The 24,628-nt window shown below is 47.1% G+C and overlaps 1 protein-coding gene across 1 annotated transcript in view; it reads left to right on the top strand.

The window, feature by feature from the left end:
- The window catches only part of LOC138473082 (M-phase inducer phosphatase 1-A-like), a 403,086-nt gene that overhangs the window by 100,044 nt on the left and 278,414 nt on the right, over positions 1 to 24,628 (top strand). The gene's annotated exons all lie outside the window — the stretch shown is intronic.

Genomic DNA, 24,628 nt, shown 5'->3' with positions numbered 1-24,628 from the left:
GAAGTAGTGCCTCCAAAGTGATTCTGATAACAAACCAGCAAGTACACACAGTCAAGAATAGTAGAAGTCAAGTAAAAATATTAATTCACACCGTGTAATGTAACCAATACCTATATAGCACTTGAGTACAGAAAAAAAGACCCACAGCCACCTCGACAATCACATTCTATTGAAGTAGGCCGACTAATCATTCAGACATTGGGCCTCATTACGACCCAGGCGCTAATGGGTTAAAGGCACCGTAAAAGGCTGCGGCGCCGTTAACCTATTAGTGCCTAATTACGAGGTCCCTTTGCGGGACCCGACCTTAACGGCAGGTTTTACCAGCCGTTAAAGTAAGGACCCGCAAAGGGACCTTGGTGCTAAGTACGGTACCGCAATTTGCGGCACCGTACTTAGCGCCTTCCCCATTCCCATTGAGCCCTATGGGACAAAAATGGGAATGGGGAAGGGCCATGGCGGCATGGGGAATTACCGCCCGCCAACCTCGGAATGGGGTGGTAATTCCCCATTCCGCCATGGCGGACACCGGCATGGACCATGGTGCTAGTAGCACCATGGTCCTTCGCCTGGGTCGTAATGAGGCCCATTGTCACCACTATAGGACGGAGTAACCCTCCAGACAATCCCAAATCCCACCGTGAGCAGTCTTACCCTCTCGAGCAGGAACAGGAATGCTGAGTGTTTGTGTGTCAGGAATAATAGGTCATATTCAAAGCAAGCAACAGCGTGTCAGACTTATTTAAATGTATTTAAATATATATTGCAACAATGCTAAATAAGTAATACATGAGTTCCCCAGTAGAATCATGGCAAGCCAAATAACATGCCACCAAGATCAATTATGTCATTCCCAACTCATCAGTGTGAATCAATCAAATAAAGTAAATTAAATATGTGCACATAGCGCGTAGTAATAAAAGAAAATACCAGCATGTCGGCCATATGTAAATGCATGAAATGCAATTGTGATACAGAAGTAATACACAAATTCACCAGTCAAAATCATAATAAACCAAATAGCCCACCGCCAAATTAATAGAAACAATGTTCGAAACTTACCAGTGCAGACCACCAAAACAAATAAAACAAACCAGTGCCAAGTAAGGAAACCCATTAAATAAGAAATGGATTGTTAAATATAGAAAACCATTCTAGTGAGGAGCACTACCACATAACCAAATACATTATAAAGTTCAATAAAAAAGAAAGGTAGAAAAAAGACCAAAGAATAGCAAAGTGATAAAATATAAAGCACGAAAAATGCACTAGTTAAGGAATATATATAGAAAGATGAAAGCTAGTAGAATGAGTAATATATATCTTAATCACATAAATGGAAAAAACAAACATAGTTTACCTGTACATACACCTCTACAACTCTATTCAAACCTAGGTGTGGACATTAGACCTTATTTAAATGGCATCCAAATAAAAGAATCAAGGAACTAATTAACCTAATGTCTACTACATTGAACACATTTTCTAGTATAATCTGAAAACATAGATACACATCAGCAAATGATATAAACACAATAAAAGTCAGTCAGACAGAACTACCTGGGGTCCTCCAATCATTACAACCAGTTCAATCTAAATGCTCCAAGTGATAAGTCTTAATTAAGACCTGTTGGATAAAGCAAATCCATTTTATCGATCCAGAAAAGTTTGTTATGCCAATTTCTTATTGTGGTTGTCTCCTCTCCGAAGCCTGTTCATCCCCTCAAAAATAACACACCTCAGCTGGGCAATAGAATGTCTGTTTTCCATGAAATGGCTGGCAACTGATGATTTGGCATTCCTCAAGCGTATATTGATCTTGTGCTCTCCCCACCTTTCTTTGGCCTTCCTTGTGGTCTGTGCAATATAATATAAGCCAGAAGAGCAGCATAGACCATAGACAACATATTTGGAGTCACAAGTTGCATAATCTCTTAGTTTAATCTTAGCCCCTGTGTATTAAGGTCTAACATATTCTCCTTTAATCACCAATTGTTACAACAATTACAATTGAGACAAAGGAATGTGCCAGTCTTCTTTTTACTTAACAGTTGCTGACCTGAGGTAACCTGCCTTTCAGCTTTAACCAATATGTCACAAAGATTCTTCCCCCTTTTGTAGGATATCATAGGAGGCTCAGAAAATAGCATAGCAAGTTGTGGATCTAACTGAATCAATCGACAATTTTTCTTTAATAGTCTAACTGCATGGTGCTTTTGGCTAGAGTACTTCACAGTGTGTAGAAACATAATACTGTCAGATTTATGCCTAGACATAATGCAAAGCCTCATGGCTCTGTCAGTCAGCTTTAACATTAGAATTACTAATGATACCAGCAGGGTAACCCCTTTCTTGGTACCTTTTGACCAATTTAGTGCATTCCTTAACATAGGTAGTGTCAGAGGAGATAATCCTCCTAAGTCTTAAAATCTGGCTGCATGGAAGGTTGTTCTTAAACTATAAAGGATGAAAGCAAGAATAGTGCAGACTATAGTTGACATGGTGGATTTCCTAAATACATTAGTTTCAAGGCCCCTACCAGTGATTTGGAGTTCCACATCTAGGAAATGTAGTCTAGAGTTACCAACCTCCATGTTGCCCTTAATCCTAGCATGGAGAGAGTTCAAGAAATCCAAATAGGAATGTAATTCGGACTCACTACCTGACCAGATGGCAAAAACGTCATCTATATACCTCTTTGATAAAGTCAGTTTAGTTGACCAAAATTCATGTTGTAAGATGTTAACAGTTTCAAGATGGTACTTGAACACATTTGCATGGACCAGGGTCATTGCTGACCCCACTGAAGTTCCCGAGGCTTGTAAATAATACTGAGAATTAAATCTAAAGAAATTATTCTGTAGAATAAGCTTAGTCAGCTCAACTACAAACAATTTCGGTGCCTGGCAATGTTCGACCCTCAGTAATATATATTCAAGAGCCTCGAGCCCCTCAGAATGGGGTATTGAGGAGTATAAACTTTGGACGTCAAAGGAGACAAGTAAATGATTTACTGTGTACCCTCACCAGACCTCTGATAGTGTTCAGGAAGTGTGTAATATCCTGAAGGTAGGTAGATGTGCCTTGGACTATTGGTTGTAGAACCGTATACAGATAAATTGCCAGAGGGTTGAACATACTATTCCTCCCTGCAATAATCAGTCTCAGTGGTGGATGTACTGGGTCTTTATGTATTTTAGAAAGTCCATAAGACAGGTGTTATAGGAAATTGATTGAGTAGGAACTATGTGTTCTTACTTGTGATCAACCCATTGTCTAGAGCTTTATCAATAGTTTCTTGGATAAGAGATGGTGAGGGGTCATGGTCAAGAGGAATATAAGTATTGTCATCACTCAAAGGTTCCAAACATTGTGCATTGTAAAAATTAGTGTCCATCACTAGCAAGCCCCCATCTTTGTTGGCTGGTTACATTATCAAAGAGGTATCATTGGCCAAATCTTAAATCAACCTGTTCTGAAACCTTCTGATATTGGAATGTGAAACCTTCACGTAATTAATAGATCAGAGATCAGTTATTATTTTGCTTTCAAACATACTCAGAGCCAAGTTGTTAATATGAGGGTCAAAGTCACTCTTGGGTTTACTCTGAAGAGAATCGAAAAAATTACAGAAGCTTCTCCTTATAGCAGCTGTAAATCAAAAAATATTTTGATGCACATCTTACATATCAATTTGAAGCGATTAATCTGCTCCTCAAAGAATGATGTGCCATGAGTAGGGACAAACAATAAACCCAAGATTAGGGCCTCAGTCATGTTCTTAGAAAGATGTTTACTGGATATATTGACTATGAGGTGACTGTCTGCTTGCTCTTGGATTTTAGGTTTCTAACGCCCTTGTCTAACTTTCTCATTCCTAAAAAAGAGGAGGACACATAGCAGGCTGATATGGGCGGGTGAAGAGTCCTTAAATCAGCACCGGAGGCAGTTGCCACGGCCATATCCGCCTGAAGTTCCACCGGTATTAACACTAGGTGGATGTGAGCCCATGGTAGACTTGCTAATTCACCCCCACTATTGGAAGTGTTGGTAGTTTGGTCACTACCCCCACAATTTGGAGTCTTAGGGTGTCCTCGATCAGATCGAAGTGGTCTTCTCGATTGATAACATTCTTGCCAACTGCACACAATATCCTCTAGGTAATCCAGGGTATCACGTCTACACTTACAGATCTTACATTGCTCAATATCTTTTTTATAGGAATCTAGAGAAGTATTCACATCTGTGAGTATAGTTTGCAATTATTCCCTAGACTTAAAGGAGGAAAGCTTGTCCCAGATCTGTGCCTAAATTAGATACCGATTTAGAAAGTTATTCAATTGTCAAAAGTATAAAGTCCAGCGAGCATTTATTCAACATGCATCCCCATTTTTTTAGGAATTCTGGACTGTCTTCACATAAGGAACGATGGATATAAATTCCAAGATCCGTAGGAATTCTCTGTGCCTGCTAATATTGGGCTACAGCAGAAGCTTGAAGTTTACCTGACCCTGCTTGTCCATTTTATTGGGACAAGTCAGGTATACGGCTCGGGTGTTAGTCCATTTTGTCTCATAGCAGGCTGTCTATGAGAAAGTGTTTGTGTTGTGAAAGGGGGTTAGGGGTGGAGTGCCTAAGTATCCTACCTGATAGGATGTGGTAATGGGTGGGTATCTAATAACAACTGGGTTTTAAAAAACAAATCTTGTTGACCAGTTGGGACATGTAGCTGGGCGAGCAAAACCTCTTTAAGGGTGGATACACTGTCAGAGTCAAGGAGTTCAACGATTCTAGTTTCCTTTTCTGGTGGTACAACAATTATCAGCATGGATTCTTAATTTTTATAAATTGAATCCTATCCCATTTCTGACACCACATGTAAGGAAGGCATGGTATCAACAGTAAGACAGGCAAAAGTGACCACAGTTCAAGGGTGTTTATTGAACCTCAATTGGGCTTGAAAAATGCCCATCTAATCCTAAATCTAAAGATGGGAGCAAGCTACGACCATCAAATGATAATAACGTAGTCCTAGTGGTGTCTTGTCAAAATAAAAGGGCCTACACTAATAAACCTATTGCCAATCCTTACCTCTAGATACAAATAGTGTGGGAAACAATGTTATGCAAAGGAAAAGTTTTCAAGAAATTATATGCCTGGATATTAAAACCATTAGCTTCCTTTCCCCACGTTTTCAGCACGGGATAAGGCATCACACTTGAGCTTAACACAGTCTCTGGCTTCTCTAGCATGAGGGTGCAGTTCAAAACTCCAACATCATGGCCTTCTGTATCTTTTTGCTGTTCAAAGTCTGTTCTTTCAGAGGGCCTGATGCAACAAACAAATAACAAAGTTCCTTTCCTTTCAGGATTCTCCTACGCACACTTTTCTCAGGTGATTTAATGTTCACCTTGCATCCCCCTCTGCCGGGCTCAGATCCACTTTAGCACAAAGTCGTTTTTCAGATATACACAATTTTCCCAGGATCTCCACGTATCCATTTTCTCGGGTGACTCACGGTTCACCCCGGATCCTCTGCCTCTGCTGGCCCCAGATCCGTTCTAACACAAAATCTCTAATCAGTCTCCCTCTCGGTTCGGACCAATTAATCTATGGTAACACAAACTTGCTTTAACACAAAGCTTTCAATTGATCTCCCTCTGCCGGGCTCAGGCAAACTTTATCTACTTTGCCATCAACTTTCTTTACTGTATCAATATTGAAGACTTTTGATTGTGCACAGGATTTTGCTTGACCCGTTGCAGGACCACTTCAATTCACAATCCTTTGCCACTCTTTTACTCTTGTCAACTCTCAGCTGGGCATCTTACAAAGACCTTCGATAGAGCAGGCATGTCAAAGGTATCATAGATCTTGGCTTCAAAGTTCAATCACTCATCTGCAGTTCAACTTTACTTGCGTTGGTTATCACATGCGTTTCATACAATGTTCGTTCCAGCGCTCGCCATACAATGTTGCTGCTTGCAACCATGGCTTCAACACAGACCAGTCTTGTATCGGTCTCCCGAACTCACCGGCTGTGTTAATTTCACTGATGCTGCTTTCTTGTTGGAGGCAAGGACAGTACCACCAGAGCAGGTGATTCTCCCCACCTTGATTATCGAAGCAGGAGGGCTTTGCAAACCTCTGACACACAATGCATGGTTCCCCAGCCTGGTTTCTTGGTCTTACGCTTTCTATTCTCGAGGGTTCATTAAAGTTACAGTTTGTTATCGAAAATGTGAAGGGAACTCCACTCCTTGTGATCCCCTTCGGTTTCACCGTCTTCCTCCTCATGTTAAACTGTCATCTTGGAACTGCTGTTTCCTTGTGGGCTTTGCCTTGCTTTCGTGCTCTGCCTTTTATCCGTATGAGGAAGTGTAATGGAAGTCTGGTGTGCATGATAATCAGTAATTGCCTGACCCTGCCTGACCATTGTATTGGGACACATCAGGTATACGGCTCAGGTGTTAGTCGGTTTTCTCTCATAGCAGGCTGTCCATGAGAAAGTGTTCGTATTGCGAAGTGGGGAGGGGTTGAGTTCTTAAGTGTCCTACCTAGTAGGATGGGGTAAAAGTGTTACAGGGAAGGGGATACCACTTCTCACAATCTGGTGTCCCACTCCCACTCCCCGAAGGCCCCTCACCCAGGTGATCCTCCCACACTGGTCCACCCCCAGGAACTGGATCCAAAAGCGATGGCTGTGTCCTGGCCACCTGGATGACAAATCCCCGGGGACTAGCGGTTGAGACACCTTCTGGTTTCTCACACACATCCCTGGAGAAGGTCAGTGGGCCTCATTACGAGGTTGGAGGTAGCCATGGAGCTATTAGCTCGATGGCTGCCTCCAAAACCCTACTGACTCCGCCCTGGTGAATGGAGCAATTACCGGTCCATTGCAAGGTTGGCGGGACTGGTAATTCCCCATTCACCAGGGCCCTTCTCCATTCCCATTTGAGCCCCCATAGGGCTCAATGGGAAGGCGCTAATAATGGTACCGCAAATTGCGGTACCGTTATTAGCTCCAGAGTCCCTTTGCGGGTCCCGTCCTTAACGCCTGGAAAAACCAGGCGCTAAGGGAGGACACACAAAGGGAACTCGTAGTAGGGCGGTAAGGGATTACCGGCACCAGTGCCCTTACTGGTGCCGGTAATCCCTTACTGCCCACCTCATAATGAGGCCCAGTATGTCGTCCTGAAAACACTTAACATTACTCTAGCCTTTGAACACTTCCTTTATAACCAACCAACAGAACGCTGCATCCTCTTCCTCCTCTTAGTCTTGGTCTTATTCTTCATGGCTGGCACTACCACTACTTACTACCTCTCCCTCCAACTGCTACTCAACTACTCTCAGTACCACCACTCCCACTCCCAACTACTACTACCTTCTCTCTATAGCTGGTTCACTCACTCCTCATTCTCACCCACAAAGACTCCACAGGCCCCCTCTTCTCCAATAACCTCTGCACTCCTTTCAAATTCGCCTCCTCTGGTCTCTCAGGCATCCTCCAACGCCTCCTGTCTTCACCCAACTAACGCACACTAAACCATTCCCACACACCTTCTTAAATACCCCAACTCCTCCCAGATTTGGTCTTGTTCAATCACTTACTTTATTTCCAGGGGTGTGAGAGTGGCAGGGATTGGGAAGCTTAAAAGGGCTTGTGAACCTTGCCCCCTTCTCCATGCAGGCCTGCTGCATTTCTGGTACAGAGCATCCATGGTCTCATAGGGAACTCATGTTCCCTTTGTCCATGGCCTCGCTGCAGGTCTATTTTTGCAAAAATAGATCCCTGGTGGTGTAGTGGGTTTGCAAGACCTTTCATTATTTGATTACTAATCCCTGGTGGCCTAGCAGGATCATTGTCACAGCGTTCCTGGAGGACTTTATTCGTTATAGCCATCCCTGGTGGCTTAATGGGTTCCCCTCTTACAGGAAAAGATTCCACGTGGTGCACTGGCTGCTAGAGATCCGCGTTGCTCCAGACTGATTCCTTGGTCTCCCAGCTGCTCGTTCCGCCTCCTCCTCTCGTCTTCCGCCATGGCTTTCTGGCAGTGTTGTGCCATCTGGGGGTCCTCTGGCGTCGTCATCTCATGCACTGCTTCGGTGAAGGAAATGCTACTTCTTCCTGTACTCACACCCCTGCTTCTTTGGCCGTTTTCTCTGGTGGCCCAGCCACCCTGCCTTCTCTGCTGCTATTCCGGTTGCTTCCCTCGCCCAGTCATCACTGTTATGGGGCCAGCCTATCTGGCCCCATTGTGGTGGTGGTGCCCTGAGAGGCAGGGCGGCCCATCTGGGCCATCGCACAGCTTGCAGCTCTGGGGCTGCAATAACCACGTGGACCAGTAGCTTTGCTGCAACTGCTGAGTGGGAGACCACTCAGCTCTTTTATCAGAGTGGTCACGTGGGCTCACACGTGACTGCAAACATGTGACTCAGCACAAGCTAATCAAAGGAAGCAAATTAAACTAAGCAAATGAATAGCACAATACCGACATCACACAGCATGCATTATAATCAGTGAGACACTCACATTGGACTCGAAGGTCAGCTTAGGGCATTACCATATCCACAGTTTGGAAGGGGTCCACTATCAACATTTGGCAGTACATGTAGGGTTTTGCGCGGGCCCCGTAAACCGCTGAGGACAATTATCACGCGGGAGCCTGGCTTCGTGCAACTCTCTTTATTCACAGCCCAACAGGAACTGACTCAACATTTCCCAGCCCCCTCCCTAGCCCAACGTCACTTCCCCTTGTCAGGGGAACTAAGACCGCAACGGCGGTCTGCCCACACAACGATGTGGGCGGGCTGCAGAGCCCTCAGGAACAACCTGGCATCTCCCCCCTTTTTAGCAACTGAGGTGCTCTCTCCTCCTTACTCCATTTCTTCTATGAGTCTGTGGGGTTTGAAACGGCTTCTCTGGGGTCGACCACTGTGACCAGGCGTCTGATCGGCCAGGCCCTGGGGTGACGAGATGTCCTCAACTTCTGAGTTCTCGCTCTCCTCCACGTAATAGCTGTCCTGAATGTGGTCGTCCTCACTGTCTGCTTCTCTGTCCTGTACGTCCTCCATGTAATACCTCTTGGGTTTGAAGTACGACACATTTCGAGTGACGGAGGATTGGTCGGTTCTCTGGGCCGTGATCATCGTCCCTTTCTTGTGCGTGACCGTCAGTGGTTCTGGTGCAAACGTGGCATCCTCCTTGCGTTGCTGTCAGGTTGTTCCTGAGGGCTCTGCAGCCCGCCCACGTCGTTGTGTGGGCAGACCGCCGTTGCGGTCTTAGTTCCCCTGACAAGGGGAAGTGACGTTGGGCTAGGGAGGGGGCTGGGAAATGTTGAGTCAGTTCCTGTTGGGCTGTGAATAAAGAGAGTTGCACGAAGCCCGGCTCCCGCGTGATAATTGTCCTCAGCGGTTTACGGGGCCCGCGCAAAACCAACTCATGAGTGATGGTGACAACTACTGGAGACACAAGTAGTTCTGGTAAACACTGATGGCATGCTATCTTGCTGGGCCTACATTAAGCAAGTGAGTCATACGCACGATCACAGCTTAAACATGTCTCATTGTCACGGTATGAGCTTAGAAACATATATACTTTTGTTTAGACTTCTCACAAAGAGTAGGGAGTACCCTAATAGCTGGCAAATCCGTATCAGGGACACCAGAGCCACATCAGCAGGTTGGTCATGGTGACAGTCCTCATTCTTAGTCCACAAAATAGTAGGGATCGCCCCGCTGGCCGCTAAAGCCGCACCCAGGGATATCATGAGCCACATGGGCTGTCCTCTTACCAGCATGTCACCGCTCAGTCTGGGCTGAGCATGCAGGCTGCTATTCTAGAGCCAGTGGAGGGTCTTCGGAGCCCCCCCATTCCTGTGGTTCCCGATACAGCAGGATGATGCTTCCGGCAGTGCCTGGGGTGGTTCTTACTACTTGCGGCAGGCAGGAGTCTTTTGTGCCCAACCCCATGAGGATGGGGCCACGGGCTTCACCCTTTCCCTGAGCCCCACATCAGGTGGGGAAAAGCTGATGGCAGTGGTCAGGGTCACGCTGTGCCCAGGTTCCCCCAGGCAGAAGTTATTTACAGATAAACTACGTTGAGGCTCCCTGAGGCAGGTGCTGTCACAGTCAGCGGTCATGGCTGTGCGTGCCCAGGTTCCCCAGGTGGACGGTCATACCCACTTTCAGCAGAAGCGGCAGACCAGCCATGTCTTCTCTCTCTCTGGCAGGAGCAAATCACTTAAATATGGCAGGCGCAATAGTACAGGTTGCGCTATCTGCGGGCTCTCCTCCAAGTAGGAGCGATTTGTTGTGATGGGGGGCGTAGGATAGGCAGCGGTTTAGGTTGAGGCAACTCCTTGCTCCTCTCCCCTCACCCTCCAGCTGCGGTTCATGGGCCGTGCCACATGCAGGTGTATCTTTGCTTAAAAGAGGAGCCAGTCGCTCTTTTGTCTTTCCCCCCAGGCAGGAGTTTTACTTCTGTGATGGAGGTGGCAGACCAAACCGCACCACTTACTCTCCCGGAGTTATAAAATTATTGTGGCGAGATAGGCCACTTCGCTCCCCCATGCAGGAGCATCTAAAATTTGATGCATGTGGGCAGGTCGCTCCCCTGACTTCTCCCCCAGGCAGGAGTGCTTTAAGTTGATGCACCTCTTCTCCAGACAGTAGTAGGCAATGGCATTGCGCAACCGGCCGCTCTGGGGCGGCAATAACCACACAGACCAGTAGCTTGACTGCAACTGCCGAGTGGGAGACCGTTCGGCTCTTTTATTAGAGAGGTCACATGGGCACACACGTGACTGCACGCATGTGACTCAGCATGAGCCCTGTGGCTCAGTACTGACGTCACAACAATCAGCAAAGGTAGCGAGCCAGGGGGCTTGCCTGCCCACATACCAGCACTCACAGTGGGTTTGGGATGTGGGCTCCCTCCCAACGCTGGCAGGGACTGGCGGCAGGCCCTGTCACAGTGTTTAAATGTTTTTTTCCAGTGCTGCCATGCATGTTGGATTACTGGTTATGGGTTGGAATTTGGGTGGTACTTGGATGATCAGTTTCATGTCCTGGGGGTTACCATGCTAACACAAAAGGCTAATGCAATAGCTTAGAATAATAGCTACTACAATTAACTAACACAACCACTGACGCAGCTAATGTTCCGCTCACCACTGTGACCAGCGCCCTTTGTTATCTTCTGGACAGCCCATGCCTTTTGGGTGCCACGACGATCACTGCCATAACCCGCAGCCCTTTGCTATCGTCTGGGTGTCCCCTTGTCCTGGGGGGCCAGCCACAATCACTGCCACAGCCTGGGCACCTTTAATTCTTCAGGTGGTGTCCCCGTTGCTCTTGGGATGGCGCTGTTATCAACCGCCGTGCCTGGAGTATACTCAAGGCCTTGCAGCCCCAGCCCGCTTACTCTCTTCATTGTATTGGAGTGAGGCACCTGGACCACCCACACACACAGTTCAGGCCTTTAACGATGGGCTCACCTGGTCTGGCCCATGGGCTGACTGACAGCCCTCATGGCCTGTAGGTCCCCAGGCTGCTCCAGGCCCCTCCCACGCATGCAGCTTATTTTTCAGCAGTCCAAGGCCCTTGGGGGATGTCCGAGGCCACGGCTGCCCAGAGACCCTGCATTCTTGCCACCTCTCTCTTTCTGTCTTCTCGTTTTTTCTTTGGAATCCTCAATCTCGCCTGCCCAGCCCCATACTGTGCAGGGGAGCTCTGTTTTTTTTAAATTTTATTTCTCCATTCAAAATTCCATCAAGCCCCATGGTGGGCTGGATGGATCAGTCCAGAAAAGTACTCCTAGTAAACATATACACACATTACAAAAACACTAAATAAAGTATTTTATTTATATATCTTGGTGTCTACATCATTATTTATAATTGACACATATGTAATGTAGCCCTGTTTAGCTGGACCCAATTTGGGCAACGGGTTACACTTTTGCATTGGGATGTTATGGTACAAGAGTTGCATACCTTTGAAGACTCTAGCTTCATTAAACAATATAAATATGAAGACCATAGAAAGAGGCATGCAAAAGCAACAGTACAGAAGGAAGTAGTTAAATGTATTCAGTGTGACATGAACGGTTCTATGTGAAAATATCCCCAGGAAAATGTAGTCATGTGAAAATGTGGCCAGCAAAAAGTCGTTTTAAAAATGTAGTCATTCAATACAATGAATGCAAAGTGTAAAAATGTTGCCAGCAATAAGGTTGCCAAATAAACTATTTTTAAATACACTAAAGTGCCAGACTGTGACCCTAACAATGACCCAAACATGTATTAAAACCTCCACAATAACTCAGTTTCTAAACCTTCCCCTAACTGTAATTGATACCCAGAAATCTTACAGAACACTAACCCTTCAGCGCACTACTCAATACAAATTCAATGGAAAATGAACAGTGAACCTAACTCCAACCCCATCACCATCTCGCCACAAATGACATAGGGCCTCATTACGACCCTGGCGGTAAGTGAAAAACGATGGCGGTAAATGGTTACCGCCATCGTTTTCCGCCAGGTCCGATCATGACCCGTGACCGTTAACTACGATGCCATTAGCGGAATCGTAGTTAACGCTGCCGCTAACTGCGCCAAGGGTGCGCGCATGCGACCTCCCACACCGTACTTAGCGCCATGGCGGAAAGGTACGCTTATGCCGACCCAAGCGGACATGCACCTAACGCCATCACCCAGCCCATTAAGTACCTTACCGCCATGGTGCTAATTACGCCATCGCGAACCAACCGTAAAGGGCCATGTAAAGTGAATGCAGCTGCCACAGGTGCACAGAAACAGCACAGGTGAAGGCAATACAGACTCAGGAAGTACAAAAAGAGCACACCCCACCCCTTCCCACACCCAGTCACACTCCACAATGATACCAATACGACTAGCAATGTTGGGGCTGGAGGACCTGATAGCAATGCAAGTGCTACAACAGCAACAACAACAACAGGCAGCACAGAGGAGACGCAGGAGGAGAAGGAGGGCAAGGCAGGCCCAGCAAGCCCCACAAGCACAACCAGTGCCATCACGCAGGCAGCCCCCAATCCCACGCATCAGAGCCAATCCATTCAACCTCACTGCTGAGCAGATCCACACCTTACCGTTTGGACCGGGACACCATCACCGCCATCGTAGACATGACACACAACGACATCGTCAGCATGATAGAAACTCCAACCGTCATCCCACCCCTACTGAAGGTAGTGTCTGTACTCCACTTCCTGGCCACAGGCACCTACCAGCACACAGTGGGGCACTTGCATGGCATTTCACAACCATTATTCTCACGAACACTCATCCAAGTGCTCGATGCCCTCCTCAAGCACACAGACGACCACATCTCATTACCACGGACTGCCCAGGAGATTGCAAACACCAAAGTGGGTTTCCATGCACTAGCCGGCATACCTGGTTGCATTGGTGCCATCGACTGCACCCATGTGGAATTGGTGATTCCACGTGCCATGGAGGTACCGTACCGCAACCGGAAACAGTTCCACTCAATCAACGTGCAAATGGTCTGTGACTCCAACAAGATCATCACACATTGTTGTGCCAGATTCCCCGGATCAACCCATGATTCTATGGTCCTGAGGAACTCCACAATACCACGCTACATGGAGCGACATGCAGGCCCAAGATCCTGGCTACTCGGTGAGTCCAATGTCATGGAAGTGGGCAGGTGAATGACGTACCGATGCATACTCCACCTGGCTGAAAGGGGGGGGGGAATGATGCATACTCCACCTGGCTGAAAGGGGGGAGGGGGATGATGCATACTCCACCTGGCTGAAAGGGGGGGGGGAATGATGCATACTCCACCTGGCTGAAAGGGGGGGGAATGATGCATACTCCACCTGGCTGTGAGTAGCAGAGAGAACGGAGACAGAGGATACCCTGAAGCAACCCATACTCCACCCAACACCAGTAAAGCCAATAGCCAATGTATGCAGCCCTACCATGTGAATGAGGTTGTGTCCCAACTATGACACAACCATCTGCAAGTGCATTCTACCAAATCAGACCACATTGTCAACAATGAAAAGCACCTACATGCACGTCACCAAACACCATCAACCGATAGACCTGTCCCCCATAACTGCCCACGAAGGAGGCACATGACGGACAGAAACATCAACACACCATTACACAGACAGCAGGGCCCCCAAAATGTCCCTGTCTACATCAGCATTGCTCACTGGGGTCATGATGAGGCCCACAGCAATGTTGCAATGACGTGCGCATTGCCATCACAGGACATGTGCCAGGCCAACTAACCAAACGGCATGAACGGACACAGTGGATGGGCACTCACAATGCACTCAACCCCTCTGCATACATTGGGTGATGGCATGCAAAACAGGCCATGGGAGCCATGAGCATATACTGGTTGCATTGCGTGAATTAATTAGTGCATGTAGAAGTGAGCCAAAGTAACAGTTGGATGCAAGCCATGGTGGCACATCATGTTCTTGATCAGGCGACATGACTGACACATACATTCTCGCCTACATACAGGTGATGCAGGCTATCCCCTGAAGAGGTGGCTCCTTAAACCAGTCCGGAACCCGCAGAACCAGCACGAGGAGGACTTCAACCGTGCACATACACGTACCCGTGTGGTCATAGAGCAGACATTCGGCCTATTGAAGGCACGGTTCCGATGCCTCAGCAGGTCTGGTGGGGCACTCCTGTACCGCCATGACAAGGTGGCAAAAATCGTCATGGCATGTGTCATGCTACACAATATGTGCGTCAGACGGAATGTGCCCCTGCCCCCTGACGCAGAACTGCAACCACCTGACGATGAGGATGAGGAGGGTGCAGATGGGGCAGCACCCCATGGAGGAGGCGATGCACAGGAGGGGCGTGCAATGCGCCAAACTATCATCAGCCACTGCTTCTAGCACACACGGCTGGTGTGTATCACATGGAGACTGCACTTGGGGCACTGTGTGTCTCTGGGACATGCACACTGTGGACTGTACACCAATAAAGCACACATATGCAATGAAAATGTCCACACATTTCATTTCGGGAAAGCAAAAAGTGTATTTCAATCATAAAACGTCGTGACACAACCCCTCTCCCCCCTCCCCCCTGCACACCCAACACACCACCTCCCCCCTCCCCCTTCCACCCTGCATACCCCAACACACCTCCTCCCCCCTCCCCCCTCCCCCCTGCACACCCCAACACACCCCCTCCCCCCTCCCCCCTGCACACCCCAACACACCCCATGTAAGTGTCAACAGATGCCTGTGACAGTGGCCACAGGCTGTTACAAGCCCCCTCTCCCGGCCCCGGGGCACCCGTGGCTGTGGAGCGCAGGTTACGTCCGGAACGTCGGACGGGGCTGCTCTGTGCAGAACTGGCAGCGGAGGATGACCCTGCCTGCCCCCGTGCATGCACGTCCTGTAGGGTGTGGGTGAGCTCAGTGAGCGCACGACGCAACCCGGCAAGTTCACCACAGATGTCCCTAGACATGGCCTGCATGGCATCCCTCAGGGTGGCAGTGCTCTGCGCTACTTCGGCCCTTAGGGTCTCCGTGGCCTGTTCAATGGTTGCCCTAGCCCCCACACATTCCGCGGCATGCTCAGTCAGCATCGTGGACAGTTGTTGCTGCCGTTCTATGATGTCCTCGAGGGACTGCTGCCCCTGCTGGGCCATGCCCAGTGCTGGTGGTGTGATGGAGGGGCTGCTCCCCTCCTGTGGACTGAGGACTGGGCATGGGGTAGAAGGCCACTCCTCTCCCTCTGTGTGCCCCTGTGTGTGATCCTCATGGGGGCTGGCGTTTGACAAACAGGGGGAACGTAGAATGTCAGTGGGGCTTCTGACTTTGTGCTCCTCAATGTCAGAGTCTGAACATGCAGCAATTGCAGCTGTTTCACCCATGTTGCTGCTGGCCGCAGACCCGGTGCCTTCTGTGGCAGGCAATGTTGGTACAGGTGGAGCTGCTGCTGCTGGCTTGCTGCCTACAGGGGTGCTTGCCGGTGGGCCGTCCGGTTTGCTTGCAGTGGATTCTGCTTGTTGTGGGGTCTGCCTCACTGCAGCTGAGGTTGAGGGTGCGGGGATGGTATTATTGGCCTTCTTGGCTCTCTTCGTCGCAGGGGTGTCCTGTTCCTCGGGGTGTGAATCTGTGCCTGTGGTGGAGCAAAGGAGGGAGGGCGTTATTGATGGGTCTGCGGACTTTGGAATGACAATGATTGACATGATTCTGGTCAGTAGATGAGGCAGATTTCAGGCAGGGCCATGCAGGTTGTCTCCTTTTTGTGTGGAATGTGGATGCAGGTATGTGGGTGCCAGCAGTGTATACAGGGTGGTGCTCGCATGTGGCTATGGGCAGTGTGGAGCTAATGTGTTGCATTTACACTCTAGGGCAACCTTGTGCTACACATGAATGGACTGCAGTGACTATGGCATGTCTTGTTTGAGGCACCTACCTTCATCGCCTGATGTCGGAACTCCCCTTTCCATCCCTCCGAAGCCTTCAATGCCTTCCATGCCAATCGTGGTTGCACAAATCTCCTCCCACGGTTGGAGTTTTAGTGGGGATTCCGAACCTCCACCGGTACCCAGGGCATGGTTGCGGTTCGCAGAGATGACGGCTCTGACCCGTATGCGAAGGTCATCCCAGCGCTTCCTGCACTGCTGTGGGGTGCGGGGTACGGTCCCCATTGCGCTGACGCGCTCGGCCACCAGGGCCCAGATGGCCTTCTTTTTTGCTATCGCTGGCTTGGTCATTTCCAGCGAGAAAACGACAGCTGCGTTGTCTTGCAGGGTCTCCGCAAGCATGCAGAGTTCCTCCCGGCTAAATCTTTCCTGGCGCTGGCAGTCACATGCCTTCTTAACAACTTTAGGCATTTTTGGGTAGTTGGATGGGTGGGTGATTGGTTGGGACAGGTGTCAGGGTTGGATCTGGTGTTGTTCGGAAGGATGGCAATGGATTGTGTTTTTAAAGATGGCCGACGTGCTGTTTCCCGTTCTGCCGCGATGACGCTATTTCCGGTTCTGCTTTTTACGGTGACCGCTAATTGCGGCCACCGCTAATTACGGTGGCCGCTAATTACGGTGGGCGCTACTTACGGTGGCGGAAGTGCACCTTGCTCGCCCTACGATGCCGGTAGGGGCCTTTTCTGCCATGGCGTTAATTGCATTACCGCCATGGCGTAATGCTCGTGCACGATGGGTCGTAATGTGGCGCTCTTTACGCCATCGGCCCACGGCGTAAACGCTCATTATGCCATGGCGGTAATGACGGCAGATTACCGCCTGGGTCGTAATGAGGCCCATAGTCCTTGCCCTAACCCAGACCTTTGCTCTAATCCTAACCTTACTCTAACGGCAACTCTAAAACGTACCTTAATGCTTACTGTACCCTAACTTATAGGCTTATTTTAACCCCTATCCTAGATCATGACAAGCCCTCTCCATCCTCCCTATCCATTTCTTTAACACTTACCCAAACCATTACTCTACTATCAATAGCCCTACCATAGCACCCTCCCCTAACACTTACCCTGACACTTAATCTACCATAACAACTAACCATACCCCAACATAACCAGCCCTGCAGCAACCACCCTGACCCTAACTCTTACTCTAATTCTAACCAAAATCTTAACCCTAACCTCTTGCTCTAAACCAGCCAATCACAAGCCTGCAAAACCCTCCTTAACCCTAACGCTCTAGCAGCACTACATATTTTGGCTACTTTTCAGCTGTTGTTATTACTACTGTTTGCTTGGCAAATTATTTAGTGCAGAGGTATTTTCACCATCACACTTTTAGTGACTACATTTTTCCTGCCAACATTTTCACTGGATACCAGATAAACTAATACCATATTTTCTACAGATCCCTTTGCGAAATCTCTCCAAGTTGTAGCAGGTAAACAACTGCCTCTTTCCACTGTTTGCTATAAATCTCTCTTGATCCTAAACACATACCGTGATTTTGAAATATTGGCTTCTGGGCTGAGAGAACTATAGCACTCACCTCACAACATACTCCTCGGTTGTTCATTCCCTATCTCTGAGTCACTGGGGAGCTGTCTAAAGACACTCAGCCAATTATTTTTTAATGAATATTGTCAACGGGGAGTTGTCTAAAGACACTGAGCCAATCATTTGTGAATGAATATTGATCTTCAGAGCCATTTTTCTGAGGCAGTGCAATCCTCATATACAGTTTGATGACCCTTTCTCTGAACCTACTTTAATTCACACCATTTTAAGTCACACATGGCTTTTGATGAACTCAGAAGAGCAGAAATAGCTAAGTGCCATGAGGGCCATATTGCTGAAAAACTGTGGCGCACAGTCTGGCTACCCTTTTCAATACATACTAAAACCCTTCTTTCATCAGACCATCTTTAACATCATCAAAATAATATTATTGCAGTGGATATAACTTGGAAATATTGGAAAATGCAATCAGCTCTCTTTCGGAAATCCCCACCTGACTCCCAGATAACAAGCAATGGATTAGGGGTCTTCAGAAGGGAAAAAGAGAAAACTGAAAAGTCCAAGACATAGGAGGATTCCATGTTGCTAGGGGAGTGGAATTCTGGGAACACTTAAACATAACCAATGCAGTGAAGAAACAAGAACATTACACGACAACCCAGAGGTAGGGCATTCAATGAGGTTTAACTGCAGTGGGTACTGAGGGTATGGCTCCTGAGAATTAAGGCAACCTGGTAAAGCATAAATCCTAGAATATTGCAAGGCTTAGATAGCATTTCTGAGGTAGAGATTATGAGCTTTATAACTATGCTTCAAATCATAACAATGCAGTCAAATGGATGCTGGCACAACCATATCTAAGTGTAAATCCTGTGCCTGAAACACATCTGCATCCATAAAGCTAAGCTTAGCTGGGTGATAATGATGTTTTTCAAGTCCTTGGATCACTATGATACAGAAAATGTAGAAATAGATTAAATAGAAATCATGCCCCAGATACTCAGGTTAATCTGCTTCCCAAAGATAGAGGAAAGAGTGGGGATCTTTTTTTAGTGGTTTTAAATAGTCCTACGAGAACTAAAGAAGAACATGTCGAATGACATATTATCATTAACAGGGAACTGAAATATGAAAATGCTTCAAATCATAAGAACCACCATGTACCAAGAGGACCAAGAGTGGTGGGCTAGTAGTGAACCCTGATATAACATATATAAGAATAAAGTATACTCCACAGAGATGGCACACAACAAATCAGTTTATTTGACAAGCATACTTAGAAATACATTAAGTCATACACTACTAAATACAGAGTTGAGGACATTTCCAATAAATACTAGGACAGCATACCTGCAATGCCAGTGAAAGTAAAATGAAAGGGCAATATTAAAAATAGTGCTAAAAGAGATGATACCTGATGTGTGTGTATGACAATAGCCTTACTCAGAGATAATGTTGTATTGATATGAAAAGGGTATGTAGGGGTGTTTGCATTCTGAGTACAGTTGGAATGTCAAAACACGAAATGGAGTAACTGGGCATCTGGAAAACGCTTGTAAGATACTAAAACCAATTGAAGCCAAAGTTGAAAAACAGGTACAGAGCTGGCAGGCAAGCCTGAGTAGTATAGATTAATATATTGTTAACGATACAAATTCTGAGAGCCTGTCTCAGGTCAAGAAAATCCCAGGTACACTCCGAACAGAGAGACAATTCATATTCTGGTTTAACGCAATTGAAGGCCTTGCTCATGTAATTTTTACGTGTTTCAAATATTTACAGGAGCATTGAAAACAAGTGAGGCTCTAATAGTTAAACTCTAAAAGAGAGGGAAGAAGCTTGTCTAACCAGGCTTTTAATAGGGATAGTAATTACCTTTGGAGGGCTGTGGTAGAATTACCATAAACATAAACGGTAACCAGATCAATATATACACATCTTTTATTAACCTAAATGATTGTTCAAGAATCAGCATTGGCATTGACGATGTCGGTAGTCAGGATAAACAAAATAACAAATGGGGACAGGAAAGGCAAAATAAGCAGAAGTCTTAAAGCACATTATGAAAACAGTAAAAAGTAAAATGGGTGGCACAAGTGTGTATGGTGTTAGGTTGATGAACATGAAATGTAATATTTATTGTAATGGTTTTGAAAATTGATCGTTAATCATAAGTAAAGTATTATCCTTAATCGTTAATTCTTGTAAGATATTTCAACTAAGCTTGTTTAATGAGGCTAATTCTCTGTAGAAAATATAAGACAGTCTCACAACAAAACCCATCCAAGGGCACCTATATGTTTTCGACATTCTGAATCACCTCTAGCAATTAATTTCTTTTCATTATTTAATTGGAGCCAGATTGTATATCAGTGTGAGTGGTATCTCACCAAATGGTTTAAGCGATTCCTCCTGGTGGCTCTGGACTGGACCTTTTTGCAGCTGTGGACATAAACAAATATCCTTTTTTCTTTACTAAATTAATATTCTTTATTTTCTAACACAATGCAAGACTCTCCTATGCCCTCAGAGGTGATTCCTGTTTGGAACAGCATGAAATAATTATTTATATTTCCACTTTGTGTATGATTTGTAAAGGGCGTATCTGCCATTTACACCACTTGGTCGCACTGACAATCTTCTCATGTGATCACTGAAGTCCTGAGCTGTGGTGGCTAGTCATAGTGTATAACTCAGGGTAGTTGAGGGGGAGAGTCCTTGCAAGGGGTCGAAAACCTAACAACCCTTCCCATATTTATCAGGAGGGGTCCTGGCAGTGAAATTAAAGCCTAACCCCCTCCTCATTATTTCCATTCTTGATTTAATGAGGTGAACTTTGTGTGTATGTCTGTATGAGTTCTGTCTGGTGGTGTCAGTTATGGGGCAAGGGTGACTATAGTATAATACATATCCTCAAATGAGTGTGGTGTTGTGTGTTAGTGGGGTCATCGTTCATTATTGGCAGGGGAGGAAGAACTGGTAACCTTTTGCACTAATTCATGGCTGTGTGCCAGGGGTCCTCGTTATGTTGACATTGTGATGGTAGGTGAGTGGTAGTCCTTGCATGGGATCAGGAACAGAACAACCCACCCTAGGTTATTTTATTCCTATAGTAGCTGTAATATCCCCATTGTCCTAGTAGGAGGGTGACAGTGTGTGTCAGTGGGGATAGATATGACTATTTGCAGGGACTGGGTAACCTGTGGTTCTTTTTTATGCCTCTATGTAGTGGTGCTCAATGAGTTGAAGAGTACAAGCAGGGGTCCTAGTCATGATGATTTTCTATGTGGTAAATAAGGGATCACTTTTGGCAGGTGGCCAGGAGCCTAACAGCTCTCCCCAACACCTTCACGTGCCAGTTTGTGAGGGATCAATCGTGGTAAGGGTCAAGCACCTATAGACCCACCATTCTGCGACCAGTCTTGATTTGAAGGGTGATATGTGTGCATCCTTGTGGTTCCTCTGAGCCAGACTTGGATGCCTTTTACTACATTCCATCTTTTTGTAGGAGTGTGCAGGTGTGTGTCAATGGTGGATCAGTGGAAGCAGGGGTGGAGAGAGAGAGAAGGAGGAGAATGGAGAAAGGAAATAAGGAGGAGGGGAGGGAAAGGCTCCCAAATTCAGTGCAGCCCAGGCTCAAGCTATGTTACCCAAAACATCATCCAGTCAGGTCCTCAATACCATAAAATTTGCAGATGAACCTCTTTAAAGCCAGGCACTAGAGTAGTACATTTTCCTTCACAAGAAAGGATTGGTCTATATGCAAATTTCGAAGCAAGTGCATCGAGATATTAGGGGTGGCTAAAACATACCTTTTGTTGGGAAGCCAATGTATTAGTGAATGTATTTGACCCTGAAGGGTCCCATCATTCTAATTTACTTTGTAAGGATTTGTCTTTAATTCAGAGCAACTGCAACAATGTTTTGGAGTGAAATGGTACATGAAGGGGGAGGGTCACAATGAAGACAGGAGGGATGAGAACATCTTAAATGCTGAAGCTGACATAGGACAGAGATTTATTTTACTTACATTAATGTGGCTAGAACTGGAGTATGAATGGGCAAGAAACCAGTACATTTTGGAATGTTGATCTTAGGGCTCTGGTTGGCTGCATATCAAGCCAAGACTTTGGTGATGCTGTCAGGCACCAGTCCATGTGTAGCCTATGTACCAGGCAAAGAGGCGATACCGTTTTCACCACCACTTCCTGGAATTAATTCAGTGCTGTAGGGAGTAGTCTGATCTTCATCTCAACCAAAATTAGATTTCTGATGCTTGTTAATCTGCTTAGAATCACATGCTGTGCATATAGTCCGACATCCAGTGGTCACCGCAGAGTATTGCATCTTGTCTTTCGAGACTCGAAAGGGGACGTCGACATGGGCGTGCCTGTAATACTATCCCTAACATGATGTGTAGTGTACCCAAAAGTCCTCACGCGTCGAGGTCCCTCAGATTGTTTTTTTCCGCCCAGCATACTGGTCGCCTTATGCGGAGCTCGTCCAGAGAAATTGCTTTTGTTCTCTTCGACCTGTGGTCATAATATATATTAAAGTTAACGATATTACCCTACCGTCCCTTCCATCAACGTCTGTTCCAGTTCTCCGCCGAAGACGGTCCACGGATCTTCGACAGACGAGTCCAGTCGGCACTGCCGACCACATGGCCGGGCCTTCGGACAAGCCTACACAGTAGGGAGAGTGGGGTTGTGGTGGACCTTTCCCTTTCTGAGAATGCCTTTCCCTTTCCTCTCTCATTGTTCCCTGGGTCTATTTGTCACAGTTTATTTCCTCAGCTATGGAGAGGACTTCATTTAGGTTTTGCCTGTTTGTAGGGCCAAATTCCCTTGGAAGGCTAAACACCATAAGTGTAACCAGTGTTTACCCCTCAATCACTTCGAGTCGTTTTGTGCAGCTTGCAAGCTCCTGCGCCCGAAAACTTTAAAGGAGCGCTGTGTTAAGCGGTCTACGGAATGTCGCAGGCTGAGTCTGGTTCTCCCGCTGTCACAACCGCTGATTGTGACGAGGGGTTGAGTGACGAACTAGCCTCTGATTCAGAGGCGATTGACCTCTCGGCGAAGCACTCTCGCTCCGCGTCGTCTGTCCCTGACCCCGCTAGGAAAGACCTAGGTCCTGCTATCGGGAATGTACACCCCGGTGACATAGACACACATGTTCCCCACACTAAAGAGACAACCCCAGGGACGTCTTCGACTAAACAGTCAAAGCGGTCCATAGCGCCAACGGGCACACCGAAAGCTTCGGCTCTGGCCGCCTAGTGTCAGGGTCGGCAGCCCTACCCGCAACCGCAGGTGCGTCTTGCGACTGGGCCTACTAAATCAAAGGGTGCTGACCCCAATACCCACATCCCGTCGAGACGCATCGGAAGAAGGTGTCCACAGCCAAAAAGACCCTGGTTCCGCCGAAAGTAGTCGCGCAACCAGAGGCCCGTACTTCAGAACTTCCCGATGATGAAGTGATTACCGAGAGCATCGCCAGGATCATTTCGGTGGATTCTCACAAACAAAGGTCCAAGAATTCATCAAACCCAAGGGCAAGCACAAGTATTCATCGAAACCCAAGGATAGGCCGAACAATTTACCTGAACCTACGGAACGGCCTACAGACAAACAAAAGGACACGCGTCAACCGTCTGAACCCCGAAAAGACTTTTCTGAAGCTCCTGAAGGGATTTCTTCGGCGTTGAAGAAAAAATCTCGACGTTTGCAAACAGAGGATCGACTAGATGAGCCCTTTCCACCCCTGGACCGCTCTGGTTCATCTGTTTGGACCAGAGAAAAATATGAAGGATGTATCGACAAGCTAGAGAGATTTGTGGAACTCTCTGAGAAGTCCACACCCAAGAGGTCTAGGGAGGGAAACCCCCTCTCCCTGTGACTAAGCTGCAGAGGGTCTTGAACCCTACTGAAGATGAGGAAGAGGAGGAATACATTTATGACCTCACTGAGGAAGATGCTCAAAATGAGGGTCCCTTTATTGACTCTGAGGAGGTCCATTTAGACCCCACTGAGGGTTGGGAGGTAGACCCGGACTCCATTGATCCTCGCTCTTGCCAGTCACCTACTCCAACTCTGGAACCTGATGCCTTGTACCTGGACTCCCCTCCAACCACCCCCACTAGACAGGCCTCCCCTGTGGACGATCAAATGGCTTTCAATGCCAAATTAAGGAAAGCAGCGGAACACTTCAACATTGGTACTCAGGAAGTCATTCCAGAGGCCTATTTTGTGGAGGACATTTTGAAAGAAAAACCTCCTGCCAGCCAAGCTATTCCTCTACTAAATTCAATTAAAAAGAGGTTGGCCCCTTTTTTATTAACACCTGCACTTACTAGAGCAGTGATCCAAGGGTAGAGAAGCTTTTTTCACCCTCCCCCTCTCACCCCCTCTACATCAGGGGTCATTCTACTCCAGATTCATTGGTTGTTACAACTACCAGGAAAAGAGCAGGGGTTCCCCTATCCACTGGGGAGGCTCCCCTGACAAGGAATGTAAGAGACTTTACGCTTTGGGGATAAGGATCACTACAGTGGTGGCTTCCTCCACTCGCATCGCCAACAATACAAGGTTGTTAGCCAGCTATGCTGAAGCACAATGGGCCAAG

Source organism: Ambystoma mexicanum, chromosome 8 (genome assembly GCF_040938575.1).
Source record: "Ambystoma mexicanum isolate Mex_15411 chromosome 8, UKY_AmexF1_1, whole genome shotgun sequence".
In the NCBI taxonomy this organism is placed as follows: Eukaryota; Metazoa; Chordata; class Amphibia; order Caudata; family Ambystomatidae; genus Ambystoma; species Ambystoma mexicanum.
The sequence above is the reverse complement of the archived record's forward strand: the minus strand, read 5'-3'. Positions and strand labels throughout refer to the sequence as shown.